This window comes from Pinus tabuliformis, chromosome 3_1 (assembly GCF_031772625.1).
Source record: "Pinus tabuliformis cultivar Carrire ecotype Pingquan chromosome 3_1, CPIR1, whole genome shotgun sequence".
Lineage (NCBI taxonomy): Eukaryota > Viridiplantae > Streptophyta > Pinopsida > Pinales > Pinaceae > Pinus > Pinus tabuliformis.
In genome coordinates, this window is record NC_142301.1 from 182029355 (window position 1) to 182043379 (window position 14025).

The following is a 14025-nucleotide window of genomic DNA, read 5'->3' on the forward strand; positions in this document are numbered from 1 at the left end:
AGTGTCTACTGCCTTATCCACAACAAATGACAACCGTCATAAACTTTTTGGATTTGGAGTTGAAATTTATAGTTTTAGGGCATCCTTAAAAGATTTAGATTGGGAGGAGGAGGGCACACACTAGCCTTTCATTCCACCTCTAAATCTTGAGACTAGATAAATTGAGGCATCCTTAGCTATGTTGTACTCGCTGAGGCATTTTAGATCCTGAATTTGCTTACCTCCATGTAGGAGCCAAATATAGCCAAACGAGATTCCCAAATGATCCTGAATTCTTGTTGTGAGTGATGAGACCATATTTGTGACTTTGATCTACATACAAAAGGAACCTTAAGAGATTAGCCTCACAAAGACCATAAAGAAATTGTCCTCATTAATGAGATCATCCACATTATGCCCTAATTACACTTTAGTTGTCCCCTGCACGACATCTACTATTTTATTAATTTCCCTATGCACTGATGCATGCGAACACTAGTCAAACAATATACCCTTGGCTATTGTCATCACCAAGGGTAAGCCTTATTAGTCCCTGCCATCTGGCATCTGGCAGGGACTATAGTAATCAATCCGCGATGCTGTAGCATTAATTCGGGGCGACTTTAAGCGGCTTATGGCAAGGTAACCAAAGTTTTTGAACGCTGCTGTGTTTACCATGATCAGCATAACCAAAGTTTCCGAAAGTGACCTTTTTTGCCTTCTTATTTGGCCTCTTCCCGAGGCGGAAGAGGCTGGACCATAGGTTTATTTGCCTTTACCGTGTTTATTATCTCTGGCGCTCTACGTATATTTATATTAATGTTACAGGTATGTTAGCATTAGTTCGCTAACATTTGTTTGTAGGGTTGTTTGCAGGTTGGTATAGCAGGTTTGTTTGCAGGTTGGCAGTTGTTCTGCATGAAGTGGTGTACGTGTCGATGTCTCCACTGAATGGCTGTTGCAATCTCCCAAATAAAGTCCCTCCATCTCCCAGCGCTTTGTTAGGGTAACAATTGCCCTTTTCCTTGCTTCACTTCGGTCATTCGTGCCTCTGCCGCAAGGAGGTCTCGGCTCATCCACTAGTTGCAGCCCTCTACGGTGACTCTTTCTCTCTTCCTGGTGGGTCTCATTTGCTCATTCCCTGCTCTGCATCTTGCTTCCTATTGTTGAAGAGGGTTTACCAGTTCTGAAGGTTATTGCAGTCCAGCCATGGCAATTGTTCATAGCTCTGGAGTCGTGTCAACGCTACACGGTCTGATTGAACCATCAGGTAAGAAAAATTCTTCAGTTTGCCTATTCCTTCGAGGCTACCAAATCTGTAGGTTTTCATTAAATGTTTTCAATCTTCCGGTTACTATTTTTCCCATGCAGTGGCCCAACCTCTTACCACACTATGAAAGATCAAGGGTTTACAGAAGCTTCATAGTTTTTCCCACTTTATCTTTATTCTTTTCCTGTTTTACCTATTCAGTACTGCTGCCACTTAATTTTTTTTTAATGTGCAGTTATAAAGAGAATTTCCCTTTCACAGCTTCATCTTGCGTGCTAGATTTTTCTCTATGCCAGTTGCAGGGTTCAGGTTAATTCCTCCTCCTTGTCTATTTCTTCCACCGAGAACCGGTTAAATAATCCTCATTTGATTTTCAAAGTTAAAGACTGTATTTACCCTTCTTCCTTTTTTGCGTGGTACAGGTACGCTACCATTGGGTTATGCTCAACTGCCTGGAGATTGACTGTGGAATTTTGCGTAGGAACTTTGGCTGCGAAATTTTAGTACCTTAACGCACTTTGTAATGAACAGAGGCAGCATGCTGCGTGTGAACTCTTTTCTCGACCAGTAGTTCAACGTTAGTGCTCCATGGAGCGCACTGTTAAGCCGAAATTGGTCTAACTAAAGGTGACTAACGCTTTTGTCGTCTCGCTGCACCGCATTAGTATGGTATGGTTTACATCATGCCGTTATAATTTACAGAATTTCTGGAAAGATATTTTGAATTTACAGAGCATTTCGTTATAATTTAATGCCTTTGTGCTATAATCCAGATGCAACAAGCGATAATTTAAGATTTTGTTCGAGAAGAAAGTTTATTGAGATCAAATCTATTCTTGTCCTCTTGCAGTAGTTCTAGATTTTCCTATGGTTTGCAAATCTACTGATATGGGGGAACTCTGTTTAATACCGGCTTTGTTAGACTTCATAGTCAATATCAGTTACAGATTTTGTTCAGTATAGAGCCCTTAGAGTAGTATGTATATATTGCCTTTTGGACTAATTGCCAATTTAGTAGGAATCTAAGAGTACAAAGAGTGATGAAGGGCAAAACAGAACTTCCATAATAACTGATGAAATTAATTTAGTTTTTAGTAGGTCTGCAAAATTGCTATTAAGCAGTGACGTTCTTGAATCTCTATATATCCGTTACAGAGTTTCATATCAGAACTGGACATGAAAAGAATAGACAAATGAACTTTTTTATTCTATGCTGGAGCTGGAAGGTCATTTCGTACCTTTTTTATCCTTAGTAGGCACTGGAGCTGGAAGGCTTGTTTCTTTGTAAATTTTCTGATGGCGATCAGTAGACTTAGGAGAAACACCAGAATTGTGGTTGAAGCTCCACTGTCGGCAGCTTGCACATACATCATGAAACAGTAATGAGCTACAAATATAAAATAAGACTTCCAAGAGCCAAACTACATGGTCGTTACCTGAACAAATACCATCATCAGAAGACATATGAGAAAGAGTTTGCTTGCAGAAGCCATGGGAGCAGCTGACACATGAATACAAGAAAAGATAAGCCTTCGTTCTCTGCATGGACACTGTGCCTCTCCTTCCAACACCTGTCGTTGGAAACACTCAGTTAAGATAAGCCTTCGTTCTTTGCATGGGCACTGTGCCTCTCCTTCCAACACCTGTCGTTGGAAACACTAGACCGTTGGAATCGTATGCAACGCTCTGAGTTCTTTAAGATATTATTATTGGGTTATTGTAACATATAATTGATTTTTTGTGATTAATTTCACGTTCATTAACTTAACATGGATATTGACATGTAAACAATCAAATTACTAAACGAATAAATCAACAGAAGTATTTATATCATGTGACAAATAAGTATATGCCCATGATAGTCATAGCGTACATACATCTGTTTCATGAAACAGGCGTTTCGTGGAGTTCTTCGACGGTTGGAATCGTATGCAACGCTCTGATTTCACGTTCATTAACTCAACAGAAGTATTTATATCATGTGACAAATAAGTATATGCCCATGATAGTCATAGCGTACATACATCTGTTTCATGAAACAGGCGTTTTGTGGAGTTCTTCGACGGTTGGAATCGTATGCAACGCTCTGATTTCACGTTCATTAACTCAACAGAAGTATTTATATCATGTGACAAATAAGTATATGCCCATGATAGTCATAGCGTACATACATCTGTTTCATGAAACAGGCGTTTCGTGGAGTTCTTCGACGGTTGGAATCGTATGCAACGCTCTGATTTCAGGTTCATTAACTTAACATGGAGATTGACATGTAAACAATCAAGTTACTAAACGAATAAATCAACGGAAGTATTTTTCGTTCAAATAAATTCTTTCACATTCAAGAGGTTTTAGTGTCTATTCAGTTTTTTTTAGTTCCTTAAATATTATAAACAGAGAAACATACTTTACTTGAAGTAACATACCAACGACTCCCTTTCGTGAAGTTTTACTTTTCCAATAGAATGGTGGCTGTGGAATTTTGCGTAGGAACTTTGGCTGCGAAATTTTAGTACCTTAACGCCAATAGAATGGTGGCTGTGGAAGAAAATTTCTACGCGTTTTTAAATAAACTTCAAAATATCCCTTATTAAAAGATTCCACAACCTCTTTAACAATATTTGTTTTTAAATCGTTTTCGTAATTCTTTAAAATCCCTTTTCCTTAAAAATGGGCTTACTCCCTTTTAAAATATTACAAGGCAACCTTCCTTTCTTTTAAATCATGTGTTTAAAAAGATTCATAACATACAGACCCGTGAAGTAACATACCAACGACTCCCTTTCGGGAAGTTTTACTTTTCCAATAGAACTCTTTTCTCGACCAGTAGTTCAACGTTAGTGCTCCATGGAGCGCACTGTTAAGCCGAAATTGGTCTAACTAAAGGTGACTAACGCTTTTGTCGTCTCGCTGCACCGCATTAGTATGGTATGGTTTGATTCCTAGACAACGTTAATCTTCAAAAAAAAATCAACGCAGAGTTCGCAGCAACCTTTGTCTCACAGCTGCTTCACTTTGCTACAATTTCTGTAGTGAGTCAGTGCTTTTTTGTTGTGAATGCACACACGTATGAAACGCTGTTCTCAACGAGTCTTACGCTATCTGCGCTCACATTGTTGTTCTCGAGACTCTTATGCAAACTTGTCTCTTTTTATTGCTATGAAGAGAACAAAAGTTTTGATTTTTTAGTGTTATAAATCACGTAAAAAATTACATTGGAAAGCTCAATAATAAATGACTCATTTAGATTTTACTTAAACTGGAGTACATGAAGCTGAATTAAAGCCATTAAATGAACTTATATGGATTGGCTTCTAGCATTGAAGATTCTGTGTCTAGCTCTCAAACTCAAAAAGAGAGGCTGCAATTTTAAAAAAAGCAGTGACTAATATTGCAAGCAATTGCAGGAGTATCGCTCATGCTGAACGACAACCTGCATGTATACCAAATGGTGTATGCTTCTGAGCTGAGATTTGTCAGCCTGCACGGAATTTGATAAGCAGATGCAGAAGCATCTTGAGACGCCTTGGGAATCTCCATGGCTCGGATTGATTTCGCTGCTCCTCTCGGCCTTAATTCCATTGGTAAAGTTCACTGGCTCGGCAGGGACTTGCTGCTGTGCAGCCACCTTGTTTAACATGTTATCGATCCATAAATGCGTCGAGGGAGTATATGCACACGGCTGGATTGAAACAAGTACATTATCCATTTTGATCTAGCTGTGGGCATACACTACCCACACATTTATGCATCGATGACATGTTAAATAATGCTACCATGCACAGAAAAGGAAGAAAATATCTAATCTATGTAGGATATTTGTTTGTCAAACTCTGCGACGACTTCTCTAACCTGTAAGGTCCAACAATTACATCTCTGTTTGTTACTGCCATGGAGCAAATGATCGAGGATTCGATCTGCTAGTGCCACAACAACAACAACGTCAACCCACTTAAGCCAATCGAAGAATTTCAAGCATAAAACTCTGACTAAGGAATCACGACATGCAACAGAGATGGTGGGGTCTCTAACTCTGATCTTGTTATGAACTCCGTCGTCAAATAATAAGAAACCCGTCTCCCGACGATGCAACAAAGGCCATAGAAAGCCATCTGGAATTAGGTTTCGAGTTTAGGGATGCACTAAAATTTGGTTGCACATAGGGACTACGAAGCGAAGACGTTTCCCAACAAAAAGGCACATGTTAAGTAAATGATCTTAATTAAAATTATTATATCTAAATAAATTGTATAATTTCATTATAAATATTTAGGTCTTCTCACCTCGGATTTTGTGAACAATATACCTGCTTCCTTCACAAAATATTAGATTACTTGAACCTTAAGCATCTATTTCCGTATTTTAATTTAAAACTCTTCCCACCCTTTAATATCATCCCATTCATTAAAATACTTTTAAGAGCAGTATTTAACCTTAACACATGTTTCTAAAAGTATATGAAAAAACCATAAAGAAATTAGCTATGAAAAAACTACTAAGAAATTCGACGACTCAAGCATTCCTAGATTATCATAATTTTCGAGAGTACTGATGACGATCCGATGTCAATGAAGCCAATTAAATTATTTTTAATCTATGCGTGTATTTAGGCCACCTAATTTTTTTTGCTGTTTTAGGCCATGTGCTACACCTGCTCCAATTTAGACACAAAGCTATAAAAGGCTCCATCTTCGATATGTGCCATCTCGGTGCACTTGGACAACCAACCTATACTCTTAATTGCTCATCAAACTTTGTTATATAGAAAAAAAAAAATGGAATAAGGTTAGCTTAGATGCAAAGTGACACCCAATAGTGTTCTCATGTTCAATGCACCTGTTAGTGGCTTATCGATCTCCATTAAACAAACCAGCTATTTATAGTCCCTTCGCCTCCTTACATCGATTAAACCCCTTATAAACCCTGCTCTTATATGTTATGGTAGATGGATAGACAGAGACAAATGCAGCTGTCATATATTCAGTAGACAAATACATAGATAAATGGAATCGTCATATGTACTGTTTTGAGTGACGGGCTTTGCTCGCAATCTATGAAGGAAACATCAACACATACAGTGCTAATTCGGTTGGGGTCTGACGGCATGCGACAGGCAGCATATAATTGCTTGGAGATTCCCTTACCATCCCATATTTTCATTATTCCACATGTCCCTTGGTATCGTGAAAGAAGACCGTGTTTAGGCAACCCATGTGCGTTTGACAATGATTTGTACGTATTCATTCATCCATTGATCTTTATAGTCCATCCTTTATATTCTCTCCATCGATCGAAGATTGATCTGAGGAGTGACACTGACAACGATGTAGAATATGAAATGACTTATTTCTAACCAAATGAGAAAACAGTACTATGAAGAAAAAAACATATAAAAGATAAAACAATTAAAAACACAGTGACTATGTGAGCTAACAAATGCTGCAAATCTCATATATTTAATTCAACTATAAACTACATTCTTAAATACTAAAACTATTACTAAAATATTTGTCAATCAACTCTGCAATCAATCTACAGCTAATTTCCAGCACTACTGCAGCTAACAATTTGCCAGCACTACTGCAGCTAACAATTTGCTGCCTTATTTTTGCAGAGAACACTAAATAGAAATTTACATAACTAATTAAGCATTATTCCCAACACTCCCCCTTAATGATTAATGATGATTTACTATCTTATCTCGTAATGCCAAAAACTGATCTTTTGCAACTGCTTTAGTGAATATATCTACTAGTTGATGCTGAGTATTTATATGCTTCAATTCAATCTCCTTCTTCTGCACCAAATATCTAATGAAGTGATATTTGAGGTCAAAATGCTTTGTCCTGCTGTGATGAACTGGATTCTTTGCTAACTTGATGGCACTTACATTATCACAATAAATGACTGTAGGCTGAACTTGTTTTTCTCCAATTTCTTCCAAAATTTTTCTGAGCCAAAGAGCTTGTGTACCTGCTGAGGTAACTGCAACATATTCTGCTTCTGTGGATGAGAGGGCAACAATGCTTTGTTTTTTTGAGCTCCATGTAATCAAACCAGAACCAAAAGAGAAACGATTTCCAGATGTGGACTTACGGTCATCAAGACTACCTCCCCAATCTGAATCACTAAATCCAACAAGATTGAACTTTTCAGAAGAGTAGTAATGAATACCAAAATTTAGAGTGCCTTTCACATACCTTAAAATCCTCTTGGCTGCCTTCATATGTATTTCAGATGGATTTGTCATATACCTTGAAACAAGTGAAATTGAATATGTAATATCAGGCCTTGTGTGGGTTAGAAAGATCAAGCTCCCCACAATACTTCTGTAAGTTTTCTCATCAACTAAATCAGCACCATCATCTCTACATAATACCTCTCCATGAGCACTTGGAGTAGGGGATGGATGACAATCAAGCATATCAAATTTATTTAGCATATCCTGTGCATACTTTTTCTGACAAATGAAAATCTCATCCCTACATTGATAAACCTCCATTCCTAGAAAATATTTCATGATGCCTAGATCTTTCATCTCAAATTCATTCATCATAGCAGCTTTGAATTTATCACTCATCTTAGAACTACTACCCATATACAATAGATCATCAACATACAAACTTATGATTAAAATATCAATACCTTCTTGTTTGTAGTAAAGGGTAGGATCATTCTTACTTCTCTGGAAGCCATTTTCCTGAAAGTATCCATCAATCCTTGCATACCACGCTCTCGGTGCTTGCTTAAGGCCATACAAAGCCTTCTTCAACTTGTAGACATTATTCTCCTTTCCTTCCACTTCAAAACCTTGTGGCTACTCCACATATACTTCCTCTTCTAAGTACCCATTCAAGAAGGCACTTTTCACATCCATATGATGTATGCTCCACTTTTTATGGGCTGCTAATGAAATCAACATTCTAATGGTCTCTTGTCTTGCTACTAGTGCAAATGTCTCTTCATAATCAATTCCATACTTCTATGTGAATCCTTTAGCAACTAATCTTGCTTTGTGTCTTTCAACACTCCCATCACTGTTAAATTTAGCCTTATAGACCCATTTGGTGCCAATCTTTTCCTTGTTATGTGGAAGCTCTGTCAACTTCCAAGTGTCATTCCTTTGAATGGAATCCATCTCTTCTTGCATGGCTTGCATCCAAACCTCATTAGTACATGCATCTTCAAAACATGATGGTTCAAATTCAGCCTTAGCTAATAAAGCAAAATTGACTATCTCACCTATTGGGCTTTCTTCATGTGCTTGATTTGCACTCCTCTCATAAATATCACTCAATCTTCTTACCTTCCTTGTAGAACTTGGTGAAGAAGTTGGACTTGAACTTGATGTTGAAGAAATTGATGAAGCGCTGCTTCGTGGAGTTAAGCCACTAATTACAGAAACATTAGTTGGCTGTTCATTATCATTATCAACAATTATATCATTCAAAACAGATTTTGTCTTCTCAACATGGCCTTTTTGATGACCATAAACTCCCCCTTCATCAAAAATTACATCTCTTGAGACAATAAGCTTGTTAGTTAGAGGATTATACAATTTATAAGCCTTGCTTGTCTCACTATACCCAATAAAAATACATAACTCACTCTTTGCATCTAACTTTTTTCTATTCTGATCAGGTACATGCACATAAGCCAAACAACCAAAAACTTTGAAATGATTAACATTAGGCTTTTTTTCATACCAAGCTTCATAAGGAGTCATATTTTTCAATGCACTGGTGGGGCTACGGTTGAGGATGTATACTGCTGTAGCAACTGCATCTCCCCAATAAGTGTTGCTCAATCCCTTAGTTTGTAGCATGCATCTTGCCATTTCAACCACAGTACGATTTTTCCTTTCAGCTGTGCCATTCTGCTGGGGTGTGTATGCTGTAGTATGCTGCCTCCTGATGCCATTCATATCACAATAACTCTGGAAAGCTTTTGAGCAGAATTCTCCTTCGAGGTCAGTCCGCAAACATTTGATCTTGCACCCTCTCTCATTTTCTACAAGGGCTTTGAACTTCTTGAATGTATCCAGGGCTTCACTTTTGGCCTTCAAAAAATATACCCAACAATTTCGTGAGTAATCATCAATAAAAGTGATAAAATATGATGACTTACCCAAACTCTTAGTCTGCATAGGACCACATATATCTGAATGAACAAGCTGAAGTGGGTAATGAGCCCTCCATGCACTTCCCTTTGGAAACCTTTCCCTTGCATGCTTTCCTTTAGCACATCCTTCACAAACCTCCTTATGCTCTTCTACCTTGGGCAAACCAGAAACTAATGCATGTGAGGTTAGAAACTTCAAACTGTGAAAATTTAAATGCCCATACCTCAGATGCCATAACCAACTTGAATCCTCATAAGCCATATTAGCAAGATTGTTGTTATGTTCATCAAACCTCAAGGGAAACATCCTATTTCTTGTCATAAGCACAACAGTGATCACCCTATTTCCCTTATTCTTATCATAGATAGTACATGTCTTATTTTCAAAGACTACTTTATAATTTTTCTCACATAGCTGTCCAACACTCAACAAATTATGCTTCAATTGTGGAGTATAATAAATGTCATGAATACTCTTTATACCTTCTTTTGTTTGGACCTCCATAGCTCCTTTGGCAGCAACCTCCAATGATTTATCATCACCAAGCTGGATCTTGGATTTGAAACTTCCATCCTTTGCTGAAAACAACTTCTCATTCCCTGTCATATGGTTAGAGCATCCAGAATCTAGGTACCAAACATCTTTACTAGTATTTTCACCTTTGGCATAAGATAAAAATAATTGATCTTGAGGATACTCACCACTTTCTTGAGCATAATTAGCATTTTTACCTTCTTTCAATCTGCATTCTCTTTCAAAGTGACCATACCTGTTACAATGGTAACATTGAACATTTCTCTTATCAAATCTACCTCTACTTCTTCCTCTGAAACTACCTCTTCCACTTGAGCCACCTCTTCCTCTACCTCTTGAATAATTTTGGCTTTGCCATTTACCTTGACCTTGATGGCTTTTGGTACTGCTACTTGCATCTTCATTCTTTGTAATTTGTAATTTAGAGGAAAAAGCTTTCTCTACAGCTTCAAAAGTATCCTTCAATCTTTCTTCATGAGACATCAAAGATCCAACCAATTCATCAAACTGTAGTTTTGTTAAATCCTTACTTTCTTCCATGATTATTGCAACATGATTCCATCTATGTGTTAAAGATCTCAATACTTTTTTAATTAAAACTTCATTACTTACAGCTTCTCCAAGTGTAGCCATTTTGTTGACCACATCTTCGACTCTCACACAATAGTCACTGATACTTTCAGCTTCTTGCATCTTCGAATTCTCGAACTCTCGCCTCAATGTCTGAAGCTTGACCACCTTAACTTGATCACTACCTTGGTAAGCTTCTTGTAGAGTCTCCTAGGCAGCTTTGGCAGTTTTTGCTCCAGATATTCTTGGAAATAAGCTCTTATCAAGAGCTATCTGAATGTGAAACAAAGCTTGAGCATTCTTCTTCCTTGCTTCCTTTCTTGTTTTTCTTTCATTAGCTGTAAGAGCATTCCAATCAGCTGGCTCTTCATATCCTGATTCAACAATCTCCCACAAATCTTTTCCAATAAAAAAGGTTAGCATCTTAATGTACCAATAATCATAATCGTTGCCATCAAATTCTGGAACTAGCATCTGGTTAGAATTCGACATGATTAACTTTGGCGAAATTCCAACAATATAGCTTTAACCCAAAATAATTTTACCTGCTCTGATACCACATGTAGAATATGAAATGACTTATTTCCAGCCAAATGAGAAAACAATACTATGAAGAAAAAAACATATAAAAGATAAAACAATTAAAAACACAGTGACTATGTGAGCTAACAAATGCTGCAAATCTCATATATTTAATTCAACTATAAACTACATTCTTAAATACTAAAACTATTACTAAAATATTTGTCAATCAACTCTGCAATCAATCTACAGCTAATTTCCAGCACTACTGCAGCTAACAATTTGCTGCCTTATTTTCCAGCACTACTGCAGCTAACAATTTGCTGCCTTATTTTTGCAGAGAACACTAAATAGAAATTTACATAACTAATTAAGCATTATTCCCAACATTAGATATAGAAGAATGATTCCATGTACTCTTGTGAGGGCACTACCAAAGAGCGATGCAAAGAGAATCCACCCATTTCTTAATATTGCAGATCAAGAAAACTCAATGGGAGTCATCGAATCTGCTGCTCGCTACGCCTTAGCATTCCTCTTATGAAATCTATGTTTTATTTTGACTTGTTATGTCGTCCTGACCGTCTAGATTAATTCGATAATCACCCTTAAGGCTGATTTGAACAGATGATCCAAGCTGCATGTAAGACAACGATAAGTTCACTGATGAGGTCAGAGAAAGCAGAATTTGGGCCGGCAGTCTATAAAGATATGACCAAGCTCCAACAAGAAAAGAGGCACTTCACTCAAAATCATTAGTTTCGTATTGGACCTAGTCTTTCTACTAAAACTATGACTAGAAGTTACTCCAGAAATCTCCTAAAGTTCTATTTGAATATACCTTACTTTCAAGAAAGCTCCTAAACTTCTATTTGAATATACCATACTTTCCAACTGATTGAATCAATTCTGCTTGCATGTGGAGGGCAAAGAAAAAGGTCTGATTGAATCAATTTTGGTCGCACGTGCAGGGCCAAGAAAAAGGTTGTAGAATAGGTTGTGAATGGGGGCTCCAAATTATTTAGGCACATCAGTTAGGTTGTAGAATAGGTTGTGAATGGGGGCTCCAAATTATTTAGGCACGTCAGTTTGTTGTGTTGCGGAAACACTCAAGCCAAATTCAAGTGATGAAAATTACTTTTGGAGAAACAAGTATTAGTTTGAAGATTGGGACCGAAGTCAAGTGATGAAACCTTCTCATTAGGTCTAAAAATTAGTTTCCAAGGCTATAGAGTCATAAATAAGTCCTCAAACTACTATAGATGATTTTTCCTTCGAAATTTGTCTTTTAAGTTGCAATATGCACATTATTAAAAGCTTTTGAGGACCTACTATAGGTCATAGGCATTAGACATGGTCAAGGGAGGAAATTTGGCTTTTAGTGCTGAAGTAAGTTGCTAGGCATCTAACTCTAAGCACAATGCCTTGAACCCCCACATATAATGTCTTGGGAGTATCATTTCCCTCTTAATTCAGATACAAATATTATTGTAAAGTTTTGCGCTTTAGATATGAGTGTTGTGGCCTTAACCATGGTTGGGGAGGAAACTTAGACCTCAATCCCTAAAGATAGCTTCTAAGGCTTGAGGGACATGAATGAACACTTGAACCACCATGTACGACCTTTCTATGAGATACTTACCTTTATGATGGGATATGGGCTCTATTGGAAGGTTTTTAGCAATAAATTTAGGTCTTGGTGCCTTCAAGATGGTTAGAGGTTGAAACCTTAGCCTCTAACCCTAAAGAAAGATTTAGTGCATCCTAGGACAATAAGGCAACCTTAAACTTGGGCCTTGGGTTATACATGGTTAGGAGATGAAGCATGAACCTTTGGCTATAAAGAAAGCTTATATCCATCCAAATCCAAGAAGGACGCCTCAAAGAACCACACAGGGCTTACGAATGGTATCCTTGTGATAAGATTAGGGATGTCAATGGAACTAAGTGGTTTCGAGCAATAGAAATGTGCCTCGAGGCCTTAGACATGATCTATTCAATAAGGCCATGCCATTTTTCCTAAATAAATCTTTAAGGAATCCAAAGCCATGAACAATACTTCGAAGCACCACACACGAGCTTTGGAGTGTATCCCTATACTTTAGGAAAAATTGTTAGTTCCCTCAAAAGTTTTTGAGAATTAAATATGGGTCTTAAGGCCTTGATAAGGTCATGGGAAACCTAAGCCTTATTGGAAGTATAAAGCTTCTGTGGAACTAAAGCCAAACATGATGCCAATCTAGCACACCCGTTTCATGTAACTTCTAGAGCTCTATGCTCATGAATAGTGCCTATAATATAAATTTGAAAATGTAACAGCCCCTGGTTGATTTTCCGTGTATATAAAATAAGACCAAGGTCATGGGACACATATTTCAAGTTGAATGTTAGGCAATACATAGTGATGGGTATCACTTGTGATTAATTTATGGCTATGGAAATTGGCAAAGGAAAAGTGGCAATAATTGGCAATTTATCTATGAAAATAAAGGAAAATAGGAGAAAAGGGAGATGAAGGGTCATAGATTTGCATGAGGAAAATTGAAGGAAAAAACAAGGAAAATGAAGAAAATAGAGGCCTCGATGATAAAAAGGTTTCTGAGGATCAGTTCATGACTTTTGTTGATTCTAGCTTTTATCAATATTGATTTTGCTAGTTTAGCTTTTTCCAGTTCAATTTTGGAACTCTCTTATATTCTCTCATTCTCTCACACTCTCGCACACTTCAAGAAATCTTGGACCATTATTGGAGCACTTTGGCATACATTGGATTTGGCGAAAGAAGGTAAGGAAGCAAGAAAGTGCAAGGAAACATGTGGATCAGTGGCTACAAATTGATTGCTTTGCAGGTAATAGGTTGCGAGCGTGATTTCCTTGTTGATTTATGGATGCATGGTATATGTATGTGATTTTCTAGTTATGTGTTGCCATCAGTATGGAGATTTTCCTGGATTTATAGTGGTTTTAGCCTTGCCTTGTCATTTCCTTGATAGCCATGGTGTTGTGGCTTTTTCACTTGATTTCTTTT

The 14025-nt window shown here is 37.5% G+C and overlaps 1 long non-coding RNA gene across 1 annotated transcript; it reads left to right on the plus strand.

The window, feature by feature from the left end:
- The first annotated feature begins 1026 nt into the window (after positions 1 to 1026).
- Positions 1027 to 1777, plus strand: LOC149186388 (uncharacterized). Its single transcript, XR_016256133.1, has 3 exons — positions 1027 to 1249; positions 1485 to 1558; positions 1672 to 1777. It is a non-coding gene; the product is annotated as an uncharacterized LOC149186388 (long non-coding RNA).
- Positions 1778 to 14025: the final 12248 nt, after the last annotated feature.